This window comes from Palaemon carinicauda, chromosome 6 (genome assembly GCF_036898095.1).
Source record: "Palaemon carinicauda isolate YSFRI2023 chromosome 6, ASM3689809v2, whole genome shotgun sequence".
NCBI lineage: Eukaryota > Metazoa > Arthropoda > Malacostraca > Decapoda > Palaemonidae > Palaemon > Palaemon carinicauda.
The window spans coordinates 115,231,345-115,240,439 of NC_090730.1; the positions used below are offsets into that span (position 1 = coordinate 115,231,345).

At 41.9% G+C, this 9,095-nt stretch overlaps 1 protein-coding gene across 1 annotated transcript in view; it reads right to left on the bottom strand.

The window, feature by feature from the left end:
• eEFSec (eukaryotic translation elongation factor, selenocysteine-specific) overlaps nt 1-8,174 on the bottom strand; it is a 77,058-nt gene extending 68,884 nt beyond the window's left edge. Inside the window, exon 1 of the mRNA XM_068375333.1 lies at nt 8,061-8,174. The gene's annotated coding sequence lies outside the window, so the exon portion shown is untranslated. The remainder of the gene's footprint in view (nt 1-8,060) is intronic.
• Nucleotides 8,175-9,095: the final 921 nt, after the last annotated feature.

Sequence of the window (9,095 nt, forward strand, 5' to 3'; positions counted from 1 at the left end):
AACAAAAACAAAATAAATAGGTACCTGGTAAGGAAGTCGACTTGAACAATTACTCTGCCTTTTTAAGTACGTCTTCCTTACGGAGCCTCGCGATCCTCTTAGGATGCTGATCGACCCCTAGGATCTGAAGTATCAAGGGTTGCAACCCATACAACAGGACCTCATCAAAACCCCTAATCTAGGCGCTTCTCAAGAAATGACTTTGACCACCCGCCAAATCAACCAGGATGCGAAAGGCTTCTTAGCCTTCCGGACAACCCAAAAAAGACAATAAAAACATTTCAAGAGAAAGATTAAAAAGGTTATGGAATTAGGGAATTGTAGTGGTTGAGCCCTCACCCACTACTGCACTCGCTGCTACGAATGGTCCCAGTGTGTAGCAGTTCTTGTAAAGAGACTGGACATCTTTCAAGTAAAATGACGCGAACACTGACTTGCTTCTCCAATAGGTTGCGTCCATTATACTTTGCAGAGATATATTTTGCTTAAAGGCCACGGAAGTTGTTACAGCTCTAACTTCGTGCGTCTTCACCTTAAGCAAAGTTCGGTCTTCCTCACTCAGATGTGAATGAGCTTCTCGTATTAACAATCTGATAAAGTCTGACCAAGCATTCTTTGACAAAGGCAAGGATGGTTTCTTAACTGAACACCATAAAGCTTCAGATTGGCCTTGTAAAGGTTTTGTACGCTTTAGATAGAACTTAAGAGCTCTAACAGGGCATAAGACTCTTTCTAGTTCATTGCCTACGATCTCCGATAAGCTGGGGATATCGAAAGATTTAGGCCAAGGCCGAGAAGGCAGCTCATTTTTGGCTAGAAAACCAAGTTGTAGCGAACAAGTGGCTTTTTCTGACGAAAATCCTATGTTCTTGCTGAAGGCATGAATCTCACTGACTCTTTTAGCCGAGACTAAGCATACCAGGAAAAGAGTCTTAAGAGTGAGATCTTTCAGGGAGGCTGATTGTAACGGCTCCAACCTGTCTGATATGAAGAATCTTAGTACCACGTCTAAATTCCATCCAGGGGTAGCCAAACGACGCTCCTTGGTGGTCTCAAAAGACTTAAGGAGGTCTTGCTGATCTTTATGTTTGGAAAGATCTAAGCCTCTATGCCGGACGACCGATGCCAACATGCTTCTGTAGCCCTTGATAGTGGGAGCTGAAAGGGATCGTCCTTTTCTCAGGTATAAGAGAAAAACAGCTATTTGAGCTACAGAGGTACTGGTCGAGGATACAGAAACTGACTTGCACCAGTCTCGGAAGACTTCCCACTTTGATTGGTAGACTCTAATGGAAGAAGCTCTCCTTGCTCTAGCAATCGCACTGGCTGCTTCCTTCGAAAAGCCTCTAGCTCTCGAGAGTCTTTCGATAGTCTGAAGGCAGTCAGACGAAGAGCGTGGAGGCTTTGGAGTACCTTCTTTACGTGTGGCTGACGTAGAAGATCTACCCTTAGAGGAAGACTACTGGGAACGTCTTCTAACCATCGAAGTATCTCGGTGAACCATTCTCTCGCGGGCCAGAGGGAAGCAACTAACGTCAACCTTGTCCCTTCGTGAGAGGCGAACTTCTGCAGTACCTTGTTGACAATCTTGAACGGTGGGAATGCGTAGAGATCCAGATGTGACCAATCTAGGAGGAAAGCATCTATATGTATTGCTGCTGGGTCCGGGACTGGAGAGCAATAGATTGGAAGCCTCTTGGTCAGCGAGGTTGCAAAGAGATCTATGGATGGTTTTACCCCAAGTGGCCCAAAGTCTCTTGCACACATCCTTGTGGAGGGTCCATTCGGTTGGAATTACTTGCCCTTTCCGACTGAGACAATCTGCTATGACGTTCAAGTCGCCTTGGATGAACCTCTTTACTAGGGATATGTCTTGACCTTTTGACCAGATGAGCAGGTCCCTTGTGATCTCGTACAACGTCAGTGAGTGGGTACCTCCTTGTTTGGAGATGTACGCCAAGGCCGTGGTGATGTCCGAGTTAACTTCCACCACTTTGCCTCGAAGGAGAGACTTGAAGCTTTTCAAGGCCAGATGTACTGCCAACAGCTCCTTGCAGTTGATATGCATGCTCCTCTGACTCGAGTTCCACAGTCCTGAGCATTCCCGACCGTCTAGTGTCGCGCCCCAGCCCACGTCCGATGCGTCCGAGAAGAGAACGTGGTTGGGAGTCTGAACAGCCAGGGGAAGACCCTCTCTTAGGTTGATATTGTCCTTCCACCAAGTCAGACAAGACTTTATCTTTTCGGAAACCGGGATCGAGACCGCTTCTAGCGTCTTGTCCTTTTTCCAGTGAAAAGCTAGATGGTATTGAAGAGGACGGAGGTGTAGTCTTCCTAGTGACACAAATTGTTCCACGGATGACAGCGTCCCTACCAGACTCATCCACAGCCTGACTGAGCAGCGTTCCTTCTTCAGCATCTTCTGGATGGATAGCAGGGCTTGATCTATTCTAGGGGGCTGATCGTCTTGTTGTTCAGCAACGTCCTCATCAGAGGGTTCCTCATCCGAAAACTGATGAGGAAACGGCAACGGAGTGGGCAACGTCTGGCTCGCTGAGTCCGGTCGCACTGGTGGATGCGTGACGGAGCCGGACGTAATATCATGGAACTGCTGCACAGTCTGTGAACTGTCAACAACCATGGGTGCGCGAGGAAGCACAGCGTCAACCCGAGACTGTCTAGACCGTCTGGGTTGTGCAGTCAACACCCTACCGGGTTGCTGAGGTTGACGCACTGAGTCAAAACAAGTCACCTCTGCTGGTTGTTGAACGTCCTGAACGTCAACAACCACCTCCGAGCGTCGCTTAACGTCAACGTGCGGCTGGCAACCCACACTGGGTCGCATCGGTGGAGGAACCACCTCAACTGGCAGACGCGAGTAGGTTACCTCAGCGTCAACAGGGCGCACAACCGACCGGTTGGAAGGTTGTTGGCCAGAAGGTTCGGTAGCAACCTTCTCCGCATTAAAGTCCTCTATCAAGGATGCAAGCTTGGACTGCATGTCTTGCAGCAAAGCCCATTTAGGGTCTACGGGAGCAGGTGTGGCAACAGACGGGGTTAGCGACTGAGGCGGTACCGTTTACCATCCCTGAAAGCCTTGTTATGCGTGACATAATTGTACAGCAAAACTTCAAAGGCTCGACAACAGCTGAGAAGTTGACCTGTAAACAACTTGGAGCGTCTCCTGGCCAGGCGCCAGGGAGAGTCTACGAGAATTGAGAAGTCTATCTGGGCAGAGGCATGAACTCCCAAGCCGAGAACTTCTCTCGTGTCATATCAGACTCTCGCTCTATAAACCAGTTTAAAAGAAGGGAAAGCAAAGGCTGTATCCCCCAAACTCCTCCTGGTGAAAAACCAGTCGCCTAGCCAACGTAAAGCTCTCTAGGAGAGCGAGAGAGCACTAGCTTAAAAACAACGGCTTCAAAGTAGCTAGGCCTAGTGTAAGCTCTGACGTTTAGGCGAACGAGGAGCAGCAGTTACAAAAAGATCCGGACAAAGATCCTTAAAAAAATCATCATGATTTAATTAAAGTCCATAGGAGGCTAAGCAGCTTTAGGCTCCTCTCCATCTGACAGAGTCCTCAAGGGAATATCAGTAGGAGGGGGAACAGCAACTTCCTCATCTACAGGAACCTTGTCCGATAAAAGCTGAGTCTCAAGCAAGGGAGAGACCTACCGTGGTGGCAATGCTTTACAAGCAGAGTCCACACTCACTGGTGCATTAGTAGCGGACCAGAACGCAACGTCATGTAACTGCTTGACAGTCTGTGAACTGTCAACCACAACAGGTGCGTGAGGACGCACAGCATCCACTCGAGACTGCTTTGACTGCCTAGACTGAGCAGTCAAAACAACTCTAGAATGCGGAGGTTGACGCACAGCGTCAAAACAAGTCAACTCCGATTGTTAGTGAACGTCTTGAACGTCAACAGGAGCCTCAGCAAGTGGCCTAACGTCCAAATGCGGCTGAAAAACCACACGAGACCGCATCGAGTGTGGTTCTAAACAACCTGACTGACGTGACTAAGCTACGCCAACGTCAACAGTAAGCACAAAGGAACGTTAGGTTGGCTGAAAGCCAGGATATGGATGAGATAAACGACTAGACTCAACGGACTAATTGGCAGAATAGTCTTCCATAAGGGAGGCAAGCATATACTGCATGTCTTGCCATACAACCCATTAAGGATCAACGGAAATGGTTGTGGTAAAAGACGAGGGTAACGTCTGTGACCGCAACACTTTGCCTACAAAAAAAGACTCTCGGAGTCTGTGTTACGCTTTTGTTAGGCGGCGAGCAGTTATCCGATGACTGCATAGGGTCAGAGCTGTCCTAATGGTTGTAACCAGGACGCTGGACCTGTCCTGAAAGGACTGACTTTCGCTTAAGGGCTTCGAAACCTTGTGACAGGTTTCTTATGCGAAAAGCCTTCGGATGACGAGGAGAAACAACGTCTCTCTCGTCTTATGGTAGGGGAGATCTTGGTAAGATACACCCGATACCATAGAGGGAAAACGTCTGTTCGTTGGTCAAGGCCTCTCGAACCCATAAGTCGTTTGACATTACTTCTCCCCTGGGCTTGGGAGCATGTAAGAGGTCCCGGACTAGGTGAACGACAGGCACGAACAGACGAACCCTCGGACACAACACTGTAACACTTTGCGCATATCACTTTATCACTTCGATTTTCTGTTTTGCACTTATTTCACTGAAACTTTTACTGATTTCTACCTGAAACACGCAATTCTACCCTTCATTAAAAGGTAGTAATTGCGAAATCAGTCGTATAATGCAAGCTCATTAATACCAGCAAAAAACAGAAAACATATTTAAAGATAAAAAAAATCAGTGGCTGGGAAAGAGACTAAACACTAGTTCATATAACTACGTTTTCAATCTCTCACCGCACATAGCCTGGGGACGAGAATAAAAAACTAAAACTTTTTATCCTTCCTCCCCGTACAGCGACTAGGGACGAGAGTAACACGAGAACAACGTTACCCGCTTGAACGGAACGTTTTCTCTCCTCTCTCTCCCTCCGTCTCTATCTCTCTCTCTCTTTCTCTCTTGATTTCGCACCTAAGAGAAGAGCCCAATTATATTTCGTCAAAAAAACATGTTATTTGACTAAAGGAAAAAACTGAAAGGTTTTTCAAATAAAAAGTTCATTTAAAATAGAATTTAAAACATTTAAGCTAAGAAAGAATGAACAAAACGTCAGAATCGATATACTCTTACTGCAAAGTGAAACCGTGATACACTCTCTCTCTATCGTAACGATAGAGCGCATGTTGAACGTCCTGAACGTCAACAACTGCGTAGCATAAATAAACTAAACGTTAGTTCATCTTTGAAAACAGTACGAAGACTATCAAAGAAATTCTTTCATAAAATATTACATTCAAAAAGTTTTAAATCCTTAGCTCTTTAAAAGCTAATTACGATATAAAGGGCTCAACGTTGATTAACTTCGGTTTCCAAGTTAGGACCGCCTACTCTCAGGAAAGGTCTATATAAACAAAACATTAAAATTATTTTTTATATGTTTATAATAAATGGAAAGTTAATCGAAGAGGCCTAATAAAGGCGGAGAGATATAAAATATATAGAGGAAAATCTATAACGTGATATAATTACTAAAAGCCTAAACACACTTCCGCTAAGGGAAGGGTCGGCCATTTAAAAGTGAAAGAAAGTCCATACTCTTTTTGTCACCATAATTAAATCTATCCAAAACGAGTTCAAGATTTAAGATGAAGATAAAACACCCGCATAGCGAAAGCTCAAAACTAGAATAGTGTACTTCACCAATTAGTTGTGAAAACAAATCCAGTTTAGCAACAGCGAATAAGCACGTCTTGTCGGGAGCACGACAGAGAGAAAATTGAGTTCTTTGTTTACATTGAGTACTGGGTATCTGGACGACAGATGGCGCTGTTGGGCACACCCGCAACCTGTGTAGCGATCGCTGGCGAATTCTACCTTAGAGTTTTCTGTCGAGCAACAGAGTTGCAGCTATTATAATCACCGGCTAAGTTAAATATTGAAAAAATACATTTAAAAATACAAATAATGGCACACATAGAATTATCAATAAACAAGGCTACCAACTAACCTAAACAAACTATCTAACCTAACCTAATAGCTGCATCCTTACTTAATGGGCACCCCCCCTTACCCAGCTATATTAAATATAAGACAGCCTAAAACCCTTTGTGTACTTAAGTTGAAGGGTAAAGGTGAGCTGCACCTTTCTAATTCAATACCCAATGCAAAATAACCTCAAGAATGAATGAGCACCAATCATTTAGTTTTCTGGGAAATTCTTAATTCATTTTCAACAAATTTATAACTAAATATAACAATATAATTATATACAAATGACAAATTAGATTCTAAATCTAAATGAGACTTTTCAAACCAAATTCCCTTAAAATGGATACGTAAAAACTACACCTTTTCAATTTCTTCTTGTTTTTCAATAAAACATGCCCTCTTACGTACCAAAATGATTTTTTGTTAATATCAAGTTGGCCCTTAGAACCACAGGTTGGACAAATAGTGTCACTTTCACTTTCAATAACACTGTCATCTTGGCAGTACTTTATTATTCTTTCAATGTTACCACAATAATTCAAAACAAAATCTTTATAATTTAAATAACAATTGAGACAAGAACTTGGGAGAAAATCCCCAGAAATTGATGTCAAAGTAGATGGTAAATGAGAAACCGCACCAGAAGTTGAAGGTTCACATGCCTCCATGGCTATCAAAAGACTGAAAAATTAGCGGTGGAAATTGTGTGAAAAGTGTCAAAAAGTTTTAGTTTCCTGGTAAAACTGTCACCTGATTGGATATTCAAGTCACGTGATGCTAGTTTTGTTAAAATGCTAGTCCCAAGTAAAATGTGGATAATCCTCATAGGATAAAAACTATGACGTTTGGGTGACGTCTTGCTACATAGAATACAGTCGATGATGACATAGTCTAGGTGTTTAACGTACAAACGAAAAAACGAAACCACAGTCTGAAGATGAATTTGAGAGAATTAGGAAGTTGAGTTTTTTCAAGTGGGCCCAACTAATTTTTGTTTTTAAACCACTTCTAGACCTAGCGCCGCTTAGGTTTATATATCAAATGAAACCTTGGACTTCCCTCTTCTAAGTGAAAGTACTTAAATTTGATAACTTGCTGGCAGAGCTATTGTTTAGAATTACACAGTAACACTGAAATACAAGTATATAAATATTTTTATGATTTATAAAACATTATGACTTAGTGTTACATTGTCAAGAGTGAAGTCCGTTGGGAAGCAAACGCAGAATTTGACACAGTCTTCAGGGGTCACAGTGGTGGTAGTCACTCCCTGGCCTAGGTAAGTAGATAAGGATACGGCTACTAGGTTAGGTTAGGTGGGAAAACTTATGGGAGCCTTTGTATATCAGCGGCCAGTTCGTCCTTCGGGGATTCAAAATGGACATAAACTAACCTAAACTTTCCCCCCTAACCTACAAGCTGTGTCCTTACCTACTTACCTAATGGGGGGGCGTTACCCCTCTTACACTGCCGTATTCTAAGTTAGCCGTAATCATACATACACACCCACCTTATGTTAGGTGGTGTTGTTTCTTTCCCTTTCCAAATTAATTTTTGTCATTATTTCACAGTCTGTCCCAACGAACACACAAAATCATTCGAATTACATAAAAATAAGTCTAAAATACCATATTTCATCATGGCTATCGCAAAAGGTGCACGTACATATATATCAGAAGAGAACGGACCCTTTCTATGGAAAAAAAATTAGTTTTTTCTCTAAGTTACATTACCCTGTAATACAGTGCAATAACAATGACAAGAAAATCTATATTCATAATTTCAAAGGTACAAAAGACTTGGTATTCCCCATATTGCAGTCAGCTGTGAGGATTACATGGCATGATCTCATTGGCGCCGATAGTTTAGCCTAATAGAGGTTAAACAACACAGAATTATAGTACTGACAGGTACAACATCTGATATCTTTACCCCAACCATTACGATTATATATAAAAACTTACATTTATTTTACAACTTCTGCTTACGTATAACACCTTATCTACAAGTTTTGTCCTGGGAACCTGATTTCTGAAATTCCGATTCAGGTTCACGTATAGGTTCAGGGGTGAGGCATCGTGGCCTTTGCAACGGCGCCTCCAAAGTTTATCTTCGTATACTCTTTTGTCTTTTCCTCCACATCAAGTTTAATACTTCTTTTTTCTTTTATACATTTGTTTCACTTAATAAAAATAATCCTACTATTTTCTATAGGTCTTTCTCGTATGGTTGTTGTAGCTCAGTTACTTCATTCATTTCTTTTCTATATTCCTGGCAAAACAACACGAAATGTATCAAATCTTCCTCCTCATTTTCACAAAAATTACAGTTAACATTCCCCCCATTGTGTCTATTTACAATATTTATTTTCAACGTATTAGTTCTTGCTCTAAAAATATCACTGAAGCAAATGTGTTGTCATAAAGTAACTCTTCTTTAATTTCTTTCATCAACGTTTTAATCCCTAAGTCCTAACTGGTCATCCACGCCACGAAATAAGTTTGGGGGCCAGTCTATCACCTAAAATTATAATTATTACCAAAGTTTACTGTAATTGAGGTTTTTTACCTGAATCATAAACAAATTTTGTTAATGAAAATATTACTCTTATCACATTCTACATTAAAATCAGTTTGGATAATACCTAGTTATCAGTTTTGGCAACCTATTGTGGTAACGTTATATAATTCTATATGGCTTACAACCAAATCCTAGTTAGGATTTTGTAACATAACTACGACTGTACGCTTATATCTTTTACCTTTAACTGTCTTAATTTTGGAACTGAAAATAAATTTTCTGTATTATATTCTCTGTATAGGTCACACAAATCAGCTGTTCATTTTCACCTAAAATTTACTTTAGCTTTAGCATATCTAAACTTGCCTTCATTGCATAGATTGCCTTATCCATATTAATTTTTCTGATATAAGGCAGTGGGCCATTTCCTTCTGTGAATCTCAATTTGTTCCTCCCTTTCCTCTTTTCTTCAATAGTTT